The following is a 17,820-nucleotide window of genomic DNA, read 5'->3' on the forward strand; positions in this document are numbered from 1 at the left end:
GACAGCAATGATGCGTAAGGATTCAGTTTGAATTGCAAATCGGCCTTAAGTATTTTTTTTTACTCTTTTTCATAACTACATATGACTTTGTGACATTTTTACAAGGTGATATGAAAAATGTTAAGACTGCGGACGTGAAGCTACGTCACTAGCTCAAAATAAAAACGATACGCATTCTGTCTCCCTCGGTTGGTGTTGTCGTTTTTGTGCTTCTTGGATGACTTAAAACCGAATTGTATTGCTTTGTACCATGTCAAAAGCATTTTCCATGACACGTTAGCATTAGGCTAACCGTCTGTTGTTTTAAATTCAGATGTAATTCTGCTGCTTTTATGTCAAGGCGCCATTGCCGTTTTATTAAGACATCAAAAACGAGTGACGGCACACCGAGTCATTTTTATGACCGATCCTGTTATGGGAGCAATGTTTCAGGCTGAAAGATGGCGAGACGTTCGACAACAAGGTATGTTACGGCGGCGTGGAAAAAGAGCTAAAAGTGACTTGTTTACCACACTGGATGCCAGCGGGTCCATTTGCTGTCACTTATGATGTGTTCTTGCAACTCTTGCTGGAAGGGGGAGCATGCGCGCTTCGCTTGTGAAGTCAGTAGAGACGAGTTAAAAGTGATCCGACGTACAAAGGAGAGCTCAAACAACAAGGCAACAAAACCACGAGGGGCGAGTCAAGAGCAGGCAATGGAAACAAACCCGCCCACCCGCCCGCCCGCCACCTCAAAGATGTTTTTCAAGCAAACGAGAGAGGTGATTCCACCTCCAAGGAGCGACGGAGTACAAAAGATCTTCATTCTTCGATAGCGTACTTGCAAGAGGTTCATCACCAAGAGCAACCGGCAGATTGACTTGTCTCACTTGTAGGGCAGTAAAGCATTTTTCACTATTTTCCAAAGAAAGGCTGTGCCTTCTTTGCAGAGGATAAAGAATATATGTCTAAGTATTCTTATATTATCGGTCTATCTAAGTGTGTTGCTCCACCATTTGTGTTCAAACATAACCGCAAAACCAGTTCGGCTTGTTAGCTCCAATTCAAGTGAACCGAAATGCTGGAAAAGTGAAAACAAATTCTGATTTCTGCAGCTTTTTTTCTTTCTTTGAATGAATGATCCATTGAGAAATGAATGTTAAAAAAGATAAAATGAAGCCTCTCATATGACTGGATGTAGAAATAAAAAAAATCCTGTTTCGTCAGCAGAATTCAATAGGCGCCCTTGGCTGGCGCTACACCGGTGAATAGGGTGCGCCAAACAATTAGAACAAAAGAGAAAACATCTCCAGGTTGTCAAGCAACAACCAAGGCCGGCGCTGTTCTGCGGCGGCATTCTAACTTTTCTTCAGGTTTAATTGAAAAGCTGGCAGCCAAGGTTGATTGCAAACCTTGCGGAAAGTTTTCGCCCCACGTCCTCTTTTGATTAAGCCGACAAATTCACATGCGGAGTATCAAGTTAATTTAATTTTTTTTTATAAAGTTTCACTTCTGTTATTTGATGCTGCTAAGCAGTTCAAATTGTTCACAAGGTTTATTTCATATTATTGTCCAGCACATGACTAAAAAATGAACTTTTCAAGCCGGTTCTCGCGGGCCGCTTAGCCATTGGAGCAATATCAAGCTATACGTTTTGCGTGCCGAAACTAAATGGCGTATGTCTCTGAAAGGCGAGAGCCCCGTTTAATCATATCCAACCACCTTGTTCATCTTGATCTACTTTTAATTACAAGTCGAGCCAAGCGCAGATCTGAATCTCAATGAGCAAACGCAACGGCAGCCGAGGCAATAAGGAGACGTCTTTGCGAGGCACGCCGCGAGGGAATAAAACGGCAACGTGACAACAATGCACCCAGAAAGTTATTTTTAGAAAGTGCTGATCGATGGTGGTATGGAAACTAATTGGGTGGCGACATAGGACCGTGCACAGAATTCCTTGCATTTGCTATTTTTTAATAAGGCCAGCTTGAGACATTGAACAAGGAGGCGCAAACAAATGCCACCTTCACTCTCATCCTTGTTTGAAGCCATTACAAAAAATAAAATAAAAAATAAAAAAACGCCTGAGGATATGTCCCCCATAAAAAGAAAAAAAAAAACAGCACTGGATGAACAAGACTATTATGAAGTTCATTTGGAAGAAACAGAAGATCGGACGGAAAGATTGCGCAACAACCAAATGAGTTTGAACTAAAACCTCACGACGGTGGGATTCATTAACTCAGACTAAAAGGATCTAATAAAGTGTCTCGCGTGGCTATCGATTTTTTTCCGTGGGTCTCTCTTGCCGCCCGTAGGCTTTCCATGCTCGGCGTGGCACGTCCGTCACGGCCTTCTTTTCATTGCTTTGGTTATTGAGCGCCATGTTGGCTGCGTTTATTAGTCTCGCTGTGTTCGGGTGACGCCTTGTCTCCATTAGATGTGTGCCAAGTAAATAAAAACACACCTCCACTTTGACATGTCCCTCCCACCATTCCTCCGTCTACATGATATGACGCTTGGTCTTCTATCCCACACTGTCTTTTTCTTTTTCTGACACTCCCACACTCTCCCCTGGGTGCACTCGGCTTGGTTAAAGCGATCACACAATGTCCTGGAGCCGCAGTCGTGTCACTTTAGCCTCCCTCCGGCTGCAGCGCGCTGCCCCCGTAACAAGCTATCATTTTCTCCACCAAACACTTGTCATATTAGAACGCAACTTTGTTCCAATTGTTCGCACGGACCTGGGAAAGTGATGTCATGTGCAGAGCGGTGGGTGGTGACAAAGCACGGGTGAAGTCCATTTTTCGAGCACTCTTTGGGCGACTATTGACTTTTACTACCATCGTTTGAAAACAGATATCTGCGCTTTAATAGGCTCGTTACTTTTTGCGGCCACCATAGGCGACACAATGTAAAAAAGACCTCAAGTAAAGCTTTGGATCATAGGTGTCAAACTCAAGGCCCGGGGGCCAGATACGGCCCGCCACATCATTTTATGTGGCCCATCAAAGATGAGTTTGAAGCTGCTGAAAGGGCCACAGGGAGAAAGAGAGAGAGAGACCCCACCTGGGCTTTGAATAAAAGGCATTCGCTCGTATAGGGAGCAGGTGGTAGAGGGGGCGGGGCCACATGCATGAGCCACTTGATCCCTTTTGGAGGTGTCTGGGCAAAACACCAAAGGACCTTGCCCCCGTGAACTCGTCAGCTCTTTCAAGCACCCAAGCCCGAATTATCTGTCTTTTTTTTTTTTCTCCAATGACGTCCACTTCTATCATTCCCGAGCAACGTCCTGCATGATGACGAAACAACTATCAGTGTTCCTGTGGTGTCTTCTACGGGGTAAAATCGAATCTGAAAGATGAGTGACTTGTACGTGGCGGGTGGACTTCGCTACCCGACGCGGGGCGATATGATGCAAGGAAGCTTAAAGAAGTTGCAAGGGCAGGTAAGCGAAGGACGCAACTCGATAGCGCTCAAGCGGCATTGTTCTGCTTACGAGTGAGCTCTAGTGGTTGAAGCGCAAAGCGCCGAGCTCCCCTCCGTGATGCAGTGCGGCTGTGCAAAGCACCATCATAATCATGCTCCGCACTTTCTTCTTCTCTACCAATGGTCATAAAGACATCCACGATGAGGAGCTGGGGGCGAAGGGAAAGACACTCCAAATGACAGAATATGAGAATTAAGCGTGCAAAAAAAGGAAATGGCGAGGCTTTAATGGAACTTTAAGTGCCTCCGACGACAGCAAAACAATAATAAGGCGCACGGCAGTCTGGAGACTTTGCTAATGAACGGCGACGGCGGTGATGAAGGAGCGCATTACGGGCGAGCGTTGATGTCGCCTTTGTTGAAATGCGATGCTACCGCCACAGGATTGTAACTTGGACCAAAATAAAGAATTCATTCATTATTGAGGAGTCACAAAATTGACTGTGGCAAACTCTTCGTCTTCTTCTTCCTCCACGTAGGACACACAAAGTTGAGTGCTGCAGAACAAGTGAATTTCATCAGCGTGTGCAGATCAGCAACTTTCAGACGGATTCAAAGGAAGCCAATAAAGCTCCTGGCGATATGACGCCGTGAGAATCCTGATGAAAACAGCCCAAGCCATTCCGTCGATGTTCACCTTTAGAGGACACCACATGATCCCCGATTCATATTTATGATCATTTATTGTTTGCCACCAGGTTGATGGATAGACTGACATCGGATGAAAAGATGAACCTAACCGTCAGCATGCAAAAAACACAGCCCCGCTAAATTAGCGCAATCCGGGTAGCGTGCCGTCGGAGCTGCCATCGCAGCCACCCACGCACCAAACACTCACGCACACACACGGAAGAAATGCCTGCCACATCATTTGCGCCGCACTGTTTTGTCAACACCATGGCGCAGCATCGAGACGCAGCAGAGGGACGGCATATCAAAGCGTGTGAATCGAGAGAGGGAGCATAAAAGAAATGTACGACCGCCGCAAAATATCCTCCAAGATGTCTTCTAATTGCATTCCAATTTAAAACTGGATGCAAACTGAGATAGGAGTTTTTGTTTCATGAAACATATCTCAAATCATGTTCACCTCATTGAAATGAATGGAAATGGCATTTATCCGTTCCAGGCTCCACCTAAATATGGTTATATTATTTTTGTATGTGTTTTTTAATGAGGAAAAAGAGCATGCCATAGTCATAGCATAATTCAACATCATTTTAAAAATGAATGTGTACTTTGTGGAGTGCCACTGGGAGGCATTAGAATACACTCATGCTGGCAAATGAAGTAGAATAGTAATTCTTCTGCTTCTCCTGCAAGTGACGCAAACAAGATGCTGGAAGATTTGTCATTTTTTTGCAGACAATCTGTTCCTGTTCAGTTTAGCGAGTAGCTTTTCTCTCTAGACATTCATTAATTTGCCTGCTTTTTTTTTTTCGCTGTGCAAAGTTGAATATGCTCCGTTTTAACATCTCAGACTCAGTAGTAGGGGGCGAGCAAAACTTTTCGGAACCAGTTTCTTCTCAGTTTTGAGTGTCATCAATGTCTTTTGATACGGCTCGAAATGTAAATTCTGCCTGAGGAAGCGCAAATCGTTTCTTTTGAACGTCCTTTGCCTCTCTTGACGACTCTTAAGACTCGCTTGCTCAATTTCAAAGCGATGCCTCCGTGCAATTCAGACAGCCGCGCGCTAAGTATCCATCCACATTTGCTCAGAGGCCTTTTAACATCCATTTTACTGTCAGAATTATATTTAGTGAACCAATATCTGTGAACTCGGTTGCCATAAAGGATTCATAATGAACACACACGCGAGAATATATTTCATGGCCCTTGCCGCTGAGCGGCTCGGTTCTTTTAGGAGGTGGTGAGGGGGCAGGGTCGGTGCGGGCGGGGTCTGGGGCTGCGTCACGCCATCAAAAATGCATTAGGAATATAAAAGTTTAAACAGCCGCAAGCTGTTGCGTGTACCCTGAAGACCCGTCCGCCGCGACACAGCGGCTTGACATTATCCCGAGCTAATTGCATCAGGGGGTACGATGATTCTCATTGCAGCCATTATCTTCTAATGGCTCTCCTGAAGGGTACAAAACTCATACAGGAGCCGCCGAGCGACGGCGACCGTGAGCTTCCACCTGGCCTGACAAAACCGAAGCGAGAACTTGTCATTGTTTCGCTGGCCAGGAACAAATCTGCCATGTTTTTCGACTCCTGACCGCAGAGTCAATTAACACGGCAGCCTTTTCTTAATGCCAATGCGACAACCTTTCCCCGCTTACACATGAGTGACTTCCCCTAATTCGGCGTGACGTGTCTGGCCATATTTTACGATGAGGGATCGGAGGTTCAGACCACATGTTAAGAATGAAGTATAATATCTTCCGCCGGCACCCCGCCCTCATTTGGTGGCCGCCGTTGCCTTTTCCGTCACTCCGACGTGACCTTAAGCTACGCGGCGACGGGGGCGGCCGCCTGACACAGACGGCTTTAGCGTTGCGCGCTGGAGCCGATCATCCATCAGCGCTTTAAGGTCACCTCTTATTTGTAGTCACGCTATCAAAAAAAGGTACCCGCCAGAAATTATAGCTTCTCGGAGATGCGGCGCAAATTGAGAGGAATAGTCATAAAGCGTCAGCTCAACTTTGCTCCCGTTTGTGTCCACGAGCGGTTCGGAATGTTTGCGTAAAGTGGAAACGCCACCGTTTTCATACAAATCAAATGACAGTGAAATATTTTCTCTTCTTATTTATATCAAGTTGAAAGTTTCAAAACAGGCAGTATCACCCTCTCTCACCCACACAGTGTCAGCGGGGGAGCACAAACATAACGCTAACGTGAGCGACGCCATTTGCGACAAACTCTTGCTTGCTTGCTTCTTCCCACTCACATTCTCAGACCTGGCAGGAAAGAAATGAATGTAATAAAGCAACGTCTACAGACGTTTGCGTTGTCTCCACCCCCCCGCCCCCCACCCGAGCTGAAAAACTCAATCTAACTCGCCTTGTTTATACACCCTCATTAATTTTGCCAGCTTTTAATTGGTTACAACTCGTCACCTTTTTGATCACGCTGGTAATCAGCAAGTTTAAAGTTAGCAAAGAAAACGGAGTAGATAAATAATTCGATAATAGATCATACTCATAGATAATAGATAGATAACCGGAACCAACAAGACTGACGAGAATTCAAATCCACTTTGACCGATGAATTGGAAAGCAGGATCAAGATGGATAAGGATCGGGGCAGAGGTTGTTAAAGATGTTTGAAGGAAGAAGACGTGAGGGAATTGTGGGAATACTAAACCCAAGGAAGGTGTAGGAAGTAGAAAGTAGGAATGTTTACAGTCTGCCACAATGTCTCGAGCAGGAAAGCCACTGCTAGTATTTTACGCCTCTAATTAGACCCATGAGTCGATTGTTTGTGCTTGTCGTTCTTGTTTACTGGGAAGCAAACAGGCAAGGAAACCACACAAAAGACAAAGAAGCTTTGTTTGGACTTTCGTAAAGTGTCACAAATAAAAAGAAAGAAATTCAGCACGTTGGTAAAATGACAAAAGTAAATAAAAAAGTAGCCAGAGTTTCTTTTTTCAGCCTTTTCCATGGATGGATTGTATTGAATCAAAAATCTAAATGACAATTGAATGTGCTCAAGTGTCACAGAGAACACGAGTGCGTCTTCCGACGATGCCTGCCACCGTTAGCTGCCTGACTTTTAGCCTCGCCGCCAATATACACAAATGAGCTCGTTTGCGGCTAGCCTGGCCCGCCGGCGCGTAGGCGGAGGCCGCCGTGTCGCTTTGGGATTGTCGACTCTTACCCCATTATATCGACTGCCAGGTTAGATTTGAACCAGAAACTTGCCACGTGATGTTTTGGTTCAATTAGCAATACCGACAATCTTGTAATGGGGACGGACGAGGATTCCGTCCATTGTGTGTAATTGTTGGCTAATCACGTCTTGAAGCCATTGCGCACTAGTTAGCTGTCTAAAATGAAGAACGGTAGCCATTCTGATTTTTCTTTTCAAGTTCAAATCTCCTAATTAGCACCTTACAAGCTCATTCATCAGCTGAGAGCCATCGTGAATTCTCGATGCAAGAGTGACAAGACCTCAACAATTCCAGCAGCGCGTCCCAGTGGAGAAGCGATGATGGATGATACCGACACTTCTCCTGCCGTCGCACCGTCTTTTCCGTTTGATGCCTGAACTTTGCCTGGGGCTCCTCTGCGAGCTGTTCATTTCATCACCTGAGACTACGCAAACTCAGGTTGAAGCTAGGAGACTTCTCAGAGCTGACCGACCGTCTATTCTGAGACGTTACACGTGGAAGCAGGATATGGTAGGTGTGCTGACAGATCAGTATGGAGAACTATGCAAAAAAAAACAGCGTACAATTATTCTTATATAACTCTTTTGTGGCAAAAAGCCATTGTCTAACACACGATCAAATATATGCTAATCGTTGTCTATGTTAGCATGAGCCTCAAGATGGAGGACTCAATGCTTTGTGGTTGTTTTAGATACACAAAATGTTATGTTTGGTCTATCCAGAGAGAATTTTTCATCAAAAAACGATGTGCCATTAAAAAAACGAGCATTTTAATGGTAAAATACGCAGAACAGATGCAGGCACATATTTACGAGTAAAAACAAGAGGAAACAAATTATCAGATTTACTGTAGGTGCAGAGACCTTGGCTGGGACGTTGTATGTTTTCGTGCGGACGTCAGAGCCGACAGACGCGCTGGAAGGACCGAACTGCTTTTTTGTCTATTATTAATAAGGTCCTGAATGGGCTGTGAGGTGTTGAAGGCCAAACTTTCTTGCCTTAGTGCAAAGTCTTTGTCTAGCGTTTAATAAAGGAACATTGACTTGATGACGTGCGGTCGTCTATTCAGTCGGAAACATAGATCGTTTCTTCCCTCCGGAGCCTTAAGTGGGCCCAGACAAATATGAATAACCCCCCCCCCCCAGTGTGGTATGTAAGAGGGACTTCAATCACTTCCCTCACAACACCTCACGCACTCTTACGGTGGTATGAAAAATCATTTGGGTCAAACTGAAAATAAAATAAAACTAAACAATGACATTAAAGTATTTTTCTCCCTGTAAAATCTTATTGATAGAATCTGTGCCTTAGTAGAAGCAATATTTTTTTTCTTTTTTTCAAAATATAAAATTAAAAAAAAAATTAATTTGCTTATTTGTTTGTCCTATACAGTTGGTTTCAATTTTCAATGATTGGTTGGATTTATCCCTACACTGCCATTGATTGGATTTCTGCTATTTGTCAAAATTTTAAAATTGGCATTTCGCTATCCAATAGGAAGGTTGCGGGTGTGTAAATTAAAAAAAAAAACAATGGGGTCGGGGGGGGGGGGGGGGGGGACAACAATACAACAGCTATTGCTTATTTAACTGGAGCTTACCGTATTTATCAGTCAATAACATAAATGGAGAGTGATGGATTCTAAAAGCAGAAATACAAACAGTGCTGACTGCGAATTATTGCCTTCTGAATTCAAGGTTTTATTATAAAAACGTATTTCATCTTATTGACTCAGAAATAGGTTCGGAGGTGGAATGATTGATTGTTTTTATGATCATAATCATCAGCAATCAATGCGCACAGGGAAATAGAAACGTAATTGCGCGGGAGTCGCGTTTGTCGCTTGCTTCGGCGTGTAGCGGTTTGGCAAATAAAGAAATTATTTTTTATTGCCACTCTAAATTGAGGTGTACTGTCACAGTGAATTATGAGAATTAAACATTGGGTATTTAAAACAATCATGGCTGTGCCAAACGTGCAGTATGAGGAGACATCCGCAAGTTACTTCCGCAATTATATTAGCAATTCTTCACAGAGGATAAAGAATATATGCTTGCGAGTTTTGCCATTGTCTGTCTACATGTGTTGCTGTGCCGTTTGTGTTCAAATTGCTATTTATTTGACCCTCTATTTTTTTCTTATCGCTAGGCTGAACTGACATTAATGAAGTAGCGTTATGTGGTTGTGTAAAAATATGTGTAATGTAAATGTGTAATGTTGTTCTGTAAAAAATAACTGGAATTTTCACATTAAGGTGAATATTTTACATTCCTGAAATGTTTACTACTATTAAGAGAATCAACATAAAAGCACTTTTAATGTTGGATGGTCTCTTTTTGGTTTTACGGTCAATAGTTAGTTTCAAATTTGAATAAATAAGACCAAAAAAAGAGAAAACATCACCCGACACACTCTGGGTATTTTTTTAACAATGTTTAAACGATGCTTAATTATTGAGTACTAAAAAGGATGCATCAGCACAGGAGGTAGCCACCAGTGATGTCAACAAGCGCCCTATTAGTATGTCACGTGAAAGTCTTCAGTCATCAACATGTCAGCATGCTAATGTCGCCCGGACTACACCGTCACTCATTTCCTCTCCTCGCCTGATTAAAAGGCATCAATAAAATCCGAGAGGTGAGACCGCATACAGACACCTCTTGGCGGATTCATGCTTAAGTGGACAAGCATCACGTCGCTAAAGAGACACTCTTGACACGTGACACATTTCACGGCAAAATACGAGCCCTCGTTGTTGCTAACATGCTAACAATGGCGGACTACAAGGTGGATATGTCCGATTCGAAACAAAGTTTGTGGAGAGAATACCTAGCATCTCGCACTACTCCAAACTAGGTTGAAATCAGTGGGAAATTTAGTTGGACTTTTAACGCATTGGCGATTCATATAAATGAAATGTCAGTGAATTCATTAATCAGTCAGTTTTGACTATGAAAGTCCAATAAAATGTGTTAAGTCGGGGCAATAAGTTAAGATATTAAGGCTAAATCCTCAAATGACCCGTTCACTTTTGTGTTTTATGTGTTTTGCCGGGTTTGTGTGTATGTGGAGAGCCGACGAGCCCCCACCCCCACCCCCCCTCGCCACCCCCTCTTCAGATTAGAGTGCAATAAAGGAGGAAAGCCCTGCGGACGCGGCCTTACCGGAATCAATCCACTCGGTCAACGCATGGCGGGTATAAATAGGAACGACGGCAGGTGAGAAAACAGGAAAGGAGAGACAATGGAGGGAGGCGATGGTTAAAAGTGGCGAGAGCCCTGATTGAAAGAAATATGGTCCGGCGGCCTACTAGCCATTCGTTTTGGAGAGGTCAGATGATACAAGGACACTGCAATGGGGGCTTATTTGCGATTTGTCCGCTTGAATGCTAAAAGTTGAGAGCAAACGAAAATGAGCTGATTAGCATTGAACAACAATTATTCTTGCCATGAAGTTCCACAGGGCTCTTTACTTGAGCCGATACAATTTACGAAGCATTTACTCTACTCACTAATGAGTCCCCAGAACACGAACAAGTCCTGCCCAGTAATTGCCGGCTTCCAACTTTAAATCCACTGGCCCGCCAAAGTTCCTGAGCAGTGAGGGAGAATCGGACCCGGTGTAATGAGATTTCGTTGCACCTGCTGATTACACCGAGCAGTCAACCAGAAGCAAAACAGATCAGGGCACCAAGATGGGATCACTGATGGGGGTGGGAATTTGTATCGACCCGGCCAACCCCGTATTGTATTCTTACCTGTCGCAACCTTCAGTCCGATTGTTTTATTTATTTATTTTTGGGGGGGTGCACCGCTATAATTGTCTGCAGCATTAACATAAGAATAATTCTGCAGCCTCAATAATAAAAGGGAGGATTTGTTCAGAGGCGTTCATTTAATCTGGAATAAATGATTCTCGGAACATCAAATATAACTGAGGCAAACAACAGGGCTAAACGTGATGAGGATTTTCTATTAATTAATACTTTGTTGATTCTTTTCCCCAAGCAATTTGCCAAAGCGAGAACTGCTTAGCAGATATGATGATGAAATGATCACAATTAAGCTTGGGAAGGAGCCAAGACGAGTTTAATTTATCATACGCCGCATATGACAATGTTTTATACTCGTTGGAGCACATGGCCCTGTAGTACAATGCCAAAGTCGCTAAAGACTTTTTTTTTTTTTGCCTTGATGAGAATGCCAGATGAAAATTTTGCTGTTGCCTTCATTGAATTAATTTTGTAAAACATTGCGGGCTTTACTTTTCATTTGGCAAGTTTTTGTCTGCAATTTGTCTGGCTACAGGAGATGCAGATTCTTTCTTTCCTCCAGACCTGCATGAGCAACCCCTGAGCAATTCTCGACACATTCCGACTGAGTTGTCATCTTTCAGCAGTGTTGGAAATGCTCGCGTAGTGACACAGGGTGGATGATGGGATGGCGCTTTGCCGTCAGCGGCGTTATGATGAGATAGACGTGTGACATGCTATTTGTCCGTCCGTCTCTGGCGAAAGATGGATGACCCTTCAAACCAGGTGCCGGCGGGGGAATATTTGCAGCGATTGGCATGTGAGGAGCCCGTGAGACTTTTTTTTTCCATTCTGGATGATGCGGCAGTGACGTGGGGGGGCTGAGGGGCATCAGTTATGTAATTTTGAAATATGTTTCGTCAAAATTTAATTAGCCATTCATAATTTGTCATTTGTGCTGTTCAGAATCTTTTATGACGTGTTTGGAGAATTTTGTGGAGCCGTTTCCATCAAAAAGTAACCACGAGAGTTCATTTGAGACATTTTTTCCACATTTTATAGTTTTAAAAATATCTGACATCTTTTCTCAACTTACCTCAAGTAGAATTTTTTTAGCCCGCTTTACTTGTCTTTTGTCATTTTAGTTTAAAAAAAAAAGTGCAAAGCAGTTTCAATCTCACCTTCAGTCTTCCTGTGTGGAATTGGCATGTCTTCCTTTCACATTCCAAAATTATGTACGTTGGGTTCATTGAAGACTTTTAATTGGCCATTGGCATGTCCACAGGGGCGGCGCTACATGGTGGCCACTCTCCCGCCACCCATCTAACCGCCATAATGCCTAGGGGAAGATTTTGATAAATATGAGTCTGGTAGTATTGAACATTGAAGTGCAGCATGCATTTTACTTTTAGATTTTTTTATTAGTAATTATCAGAGCCGCGCATGAATATTTAAAGCCAGACAGACACAAATACGAGTCCCTTGAAAGGTCAGCCGCAGATGGGAAGAGCAGGGTCGGTGCGGAAAATTGGAGAAAATAATTATCCCCATCCGCTCCAGTCTCTTCATTTCCCAAGAGGAGACGTATCGCTCATTCCAACTGGAAAGCCATATCTAAAGTGGTGGTGGTGGTAGGGGGGGGTAGTGTATTCAATATTCCTCATCTCTTCACATGCGCAGCTTTTTGTCCAAGAACATCGTCGCACATCGTGCTCAAGGACTCGCGGCGCCCCGTCTGGGTGAGGTCGTGTTGGAAGAGAGGGTGCTTTAACTCTGATTGCCTCCCGCCGTTACCTTGGTAACAACAGGTTGCAAGACGGGGAGTTTTGGAGAAGTAGCTGCCAACTGGCTTTGTTGGTGCAGCACTCGTAAATGAGAAAATGTCACGCTGTAAAATGCATTCATGACGGACTTGGAGCTTTGATTCATTCGCTCGGACAATGCTGAGGCCTTGATCATATAGTCAGAGTATATTTAAAAAAAAAAAAAATTAAAAAAAAGTAGTATGCCCTTCAGAGCAGAAGGGAATTTATCACAAAAGTGAGTTGGGTCAGTGTAACTAAGGACGGGTATAACGATCATTCCGGCGCTCATGTGGTATTGATTGCTGATTAATCAAGCAATTAACACTGACAAGGCAACGGGACCTCAGAACAACAGACATGAAAATGAAAACATCTGCTGGACTTGGTGCACATGGACTCGGATACATTTTACGCAAGGTTTCTGTTGCTGAAAAGGTTGTGGCTGCTGCAACTTGAATGCTAGTTTCAATATCCGGTCTATGGTAGTTTACATTGTGAGTTAGCATTAAGCTAGAAGACAATCAAATTTGTCCTGCGGAGGAATCTAGGCGCAAGGCTTTAAGTTGAAACTGCAAAGACATCTACCGACCGGTAGGCAACTCTTTTTGAAAAAGCAGAATGATTATTTTCAGCTATTGCTTCTCTTTTTTTTTCTTTCACTTTGGGGGGAAAAAAAAAAAGGACAGAAGTCGGCCGAGTAACGCAATCTCCAAACCGTGATTTTCGCTCACAGGGAAACTGGGAAATTCAATAAAACATTTTGCCCCAGCTGGATCTCTGCCAGACGTTTGTATTAAAATGCAATTCCTCTGGGGATGAGGTATTACTGTTGCTCTGATAGAAGGCCGCTTTCCCGCTGCACCACAGTCGAGGTGCCAAAGTCGCATCATGCAGAATCCACCCATCCAACATTTATTTCAGATGAACATTTACCTTATCGAATGAAGACAAACATGCAAATAATTGCTTAGCGTTAATAAAGTTTCTAAAAAGCGCCGCTTGGATCCGATTTTGCACTCGGGGGAAATCGGCTCTCATTACGCCTGGCGAACGCAGGGGTGGCAATAAACCAGATTTCATCGGCGGCTAAAATGAAAAACCTTCCGATGACAGTATGTAATGTTTTCATCCGATTCCACCCGAGGAGGAATATTAAACGTTGCCCTCAACATCTGTGAAGAATGTTTTTCTCACTCTGCTCAATGGCGTACCTGTTTCATTAATTGACGTCGCCGGCTTTGGCCTTTTGGAAATGACTAACGCAGATGAAAAAAAAAAAAAAATCAATATGAATCTGTTTCCCATGAAGAAGTTGAGGTAAGCTCCAATGCTTTTACTCTTCGCTATACTTCCTCGGTTTTCCATCTCAGGTATGGTGGATCTAAAAATAATAATAATAATTAAAAAAGAAATAATAATAATAATAAAATATTGTTTTTTTTAAACACAACATTGCTTGTCAATGTAAACCACAAAGCTCGACAGTGCCCGCACTGAATGACCAAAGTTTTTCAAATTCCAACAGGTGGCTCATCAGTCGCACCACACAAAGTGATTAGAGCCAGACGATCAATAATACATGACGTGGGACGGCTAATGTACCGCGGGGACCGACGGGTGGACGGATCTAAGAGCCACGTCTACGAAACAAACCCGGCCGGCCCTGCCATCTCATATCGACGGGGGAAATCAAAGCCCGGGAAGAGAAAAGTAAACAGACGTGGAAAAAAAAAAAGAGTTCGAAATAAAAAAAGGACACACGGGGATCAAGTGTGGGAGTATGACTTATTATTTGATTAATACACGGGATGGTTACAAACACCAGAGGATGCTTATTGGACAAGAGAGGGCCCTTCATCTTGGTACCAAGTGAAAAATCAATGCGGCGTGGGGGCGGCTGAGAAACTGGCCAAAATGAAATAAGTGCGCGTGCTATCCGGGAAATAAGATTGGCGGGAAGACAGACGCATGCCAGTGGTCTCGGGGGGGGATGCTCGGAGATCGCGGTTAATACGTCCTCTCCATTAGCAGCGCCACGACAGCCAGCTGGCTGGCCGGCCGACCGACCGACCTCGGCTCCGGCCTCGCTCCATGAGCAACAGATGTACATGTGAGAGAATGGTGATCTAATTAATCAGTGATTGGAACAACTTCCTCTTCAACACCACTCGACTTGCCTCTGCGCCGCCACCAACTTTCGGCTCCGTATCATTTCACACTTTGGCAATGGAAACAACAAAACAATTTACAAGCTCAGACAAGAGACATTTGGGACTCGTGTTCCTGGCACTGCTGCCATCCACAGCCAATTCCAAACCAACTTCTGAAGTTTTTCTTCTTTTCAAGTTTTTTTTTTTTTGCCTTTCATTTCTTCAGTGCCACGCCAGCAACTTGAACATTTCCCTCTGTAATATGCATACAGTAGATACAACATACTGCTTTTTTTCCTTCAATGCACATTGTGCTGCTCATTGTGCAGTGTGCACATTGGCCACCAGGGGGCAGTACACGAGAAGCACTCCATGCACATTTCATGTTGCTTGGGACATGTAGTAGCATGAAAACAAGTGGATTAAAGAATCCGCACAAGGCAGGATGCTACATTTGCTCCAGCTCACCTGATGGGTCACAGCTTGACGTCTTACGGTGGAAGCCCAACGGCTCATCTTGATGCCTCCCGCTCGAGACGACTTGAACCAGGCCAGCACGGATTACTGCGCGGAAAAAAAATAAGCCTACGGGGCGGCAGGATTTCTTCATCCGTTCGGCTAGGTAGCTTATACACGATTGGTTACCACAGAGACATGAGGAAAAAAAATGACAGCAAGGCTTTGACGCTGAAGCCTTCCAGCGCTCGAGTGAGGTTAAGACTCAAAAGTCATATTTTGGCATTCCAGGGGCAGTCCTCAACATCCTTCCAGCTAATCCTTCTAAAAAATGTTTTCTGTCGTTAATGCCAACTTGGTACGTCAGATGTAGTTGTCCTATTCAAATATTTAAAAAAAAAAAATTGTGCCATTTAGACCGATGGGTGCCACTAAACTACTGCTTGTACTACTTTGCTCCAAAACTAAATTGTCAAACTTTTCCCTCAGCAACTTAGACATTAAATCAGACTTTTGGGGGGGGGGGGGGGATCTAATCATGGCTCACGGGTACAGTAGGCCGCGTGTAAGGTCACCCAAACGGGCTGCTTGTCAAATGCTAACTCGCCTTCATCGTCATGACGAAGGAGTCTGAGCATTCAACGGGGGACATTTGCGTGGGCACTCATCCTACGGCGTTGACATTTTCATTTGACCCGCAGGCGACCGACCGCGCCTGTAACGACGAGCCATCAAGGGACCGTCGCTGAAAATAGAAAGTGGAGGGGCGATACCAACGCATGGCGGACTTTATTGATATGCAAACGATGCCGCTTGCCGTCAGGAGGCCGTGCCATGACTGACGCCTAGCTTTCATTTGGAAGGCAAGAAAGAAAGGACATTAATCCCCTTTGGTGGAGATGTGAATGAAATATTTAATATTTCTAATCACATGTCGATGAATCCATCTTTGTCATCGGGGGGGTGCGTTTGTTTCTGTGCTAAAAGCTCAGCCGCGTCCACCAGCTGGCCACTAAACAGCCAGTCAATTATTTTGTCTTCCAACTGCGCTGAGGAGGGAGACGGAGGCAACAAAAGCTCTCTGGCAGGAATCAAATCGAGCCATCAGTCAATGTTTGGTGGCGGGCGGCGGCGAGGGTCGCAGTGTGTGTGTGCACAAAACGTGCCAAAAACAACAAGCGGAGGCGGCGTGCGAGCGAGCGAGCGGGAATCCGAAAGGAACCGTTAGCTAAATAGATCCCAGTCAGTCTGCCGCTGCAATATTGTTCCTGACACTTTTGGAGCCAGGAGGAAAATGAATTTCCTGCTTTATGCTGCCACCAAGCCCACGACAACAAATAAGGGTCAATTAAATCTTAAGTGATTGCTGATTTGTTACGAAACCCACTCATGAACATGGAACGGGAAAAAAGATTCGATACAGGGGCCTCAATTTGGTTTGGAGAAAGTGGCTCTACAAACGAGGTTGCTAATGAAAACCGCTCCTCAAAGACAAGAAAGTTATTTCAAGCCTTGTGCTTGCTCCTTTAGTAGATGTTTCAAAGGAATGAATGTGCTCGCACTTGTCAACAGATTCGACCAGGAATAATAAGAGGAAAAAAAAAAAAACTAACCTATTCCTTCAGTATTTGATTTCACGATTGTCCAAGGCAGATTTCTCTCTCACACACACACACACAGCAGTGAATCAATATTCGCACGGAAATGGATCGCCGGCAATCCTTTCGTTCCACTTTTTGGCCCCCTGCTGTCGAGACTTTTACTGACAAGAGGTTGCTGCTGCTGCTTTCACCTAGGAAACATAAAAAAAGTAGTCACGGGGGGTGTTTGAAAGGGCGGAAAGACGCTCGAAATGGAGTCAACCTGACAATAGCGACTCAAGTGACAATCGATATCACAACAACCAAAACACTTAAGCATGACAGTCCACATTTTTTTCTATAACACCTTAAGTTAGTGGCCGATTGGCCTGCTCCTTCTAAGGTTAGCAACGCATTAGCTAGCTACCTTAGTTAGCACAGGTCAACGCTAGCGCTGGCTAGCCAACTTGACAGAAAGTTCACAAAGTTCTCAAAGTTTTGCTTCACAATATCCTGGGAGTCTGAATCTGTCTCACTGAGCCGATTAATATGCAGGTGAACGGATGACGGATGGGTGGATAATTCAATCCGTAAGGGAAATAAGATGACCCGGTGGTGTTATTTATGTGAGAGTAAAACGAGTGTTTACTGTCATGGATGACGCCCAGACTCGTAATTAGGAAGGGAAGGAGATGCAGAAGAGGAACTATCAATTGTGAGTGAGTAGAAAAGTGTCAACTTTGGATGGAGAAGGAGGAGAGTTTCACTTTTATCATGA

The 17,820-nt window shown here is 44.2% G+C and overlaps 1 long non-coding RNA gene across 5 annotated transcripts in view; it reads right to left on the reverse strand.

Moving 5' to 3' along the window:
- LOC148387086 (uncharacterized) overlaps nt 1-17,820 on the reverse strand; it is a 59,463-nt gene that overhangs the window by 37,048 nt on the left and 4,595 nt on the right. For 2 of the 5 annotated variants that reach the window (XR_015862645.1, XR_015862644.1), the window contains exon 3: nt 12,233-12,390. This is a non-coding gene — a long non-coding RNA (uncharacterized LOC148387086). Of the gene's footprint in view, nt 1-11,439; nt 11,933-12,232; nt 12,391-14,067; nt 14,238-15,474; nt 15,571-17,075; nt 17,255-17,820 lie in introns of those variants that run through there. The other 3 variants (XR_015862647.1, XR_015862648.1, XR_015862646.1) reach the window with 3 other exon arrangements.

Source organism: Syngnathus floridae, chromosome 14, assembly GCF_059516105.1.
Source record: "Syngnathus floridae isolate MCC-2025c chromosome 14, RoL_Sflo_1.0, whole genome shotgun sequence".
Classification (NCBI taxonomy): domain Eukaryota; kingdom Metazoa; phylum Chordata; class Actinopteri; order Syngnathiformes; family Syngnathidae; genus Syngnathus; species Syngnathus floridae.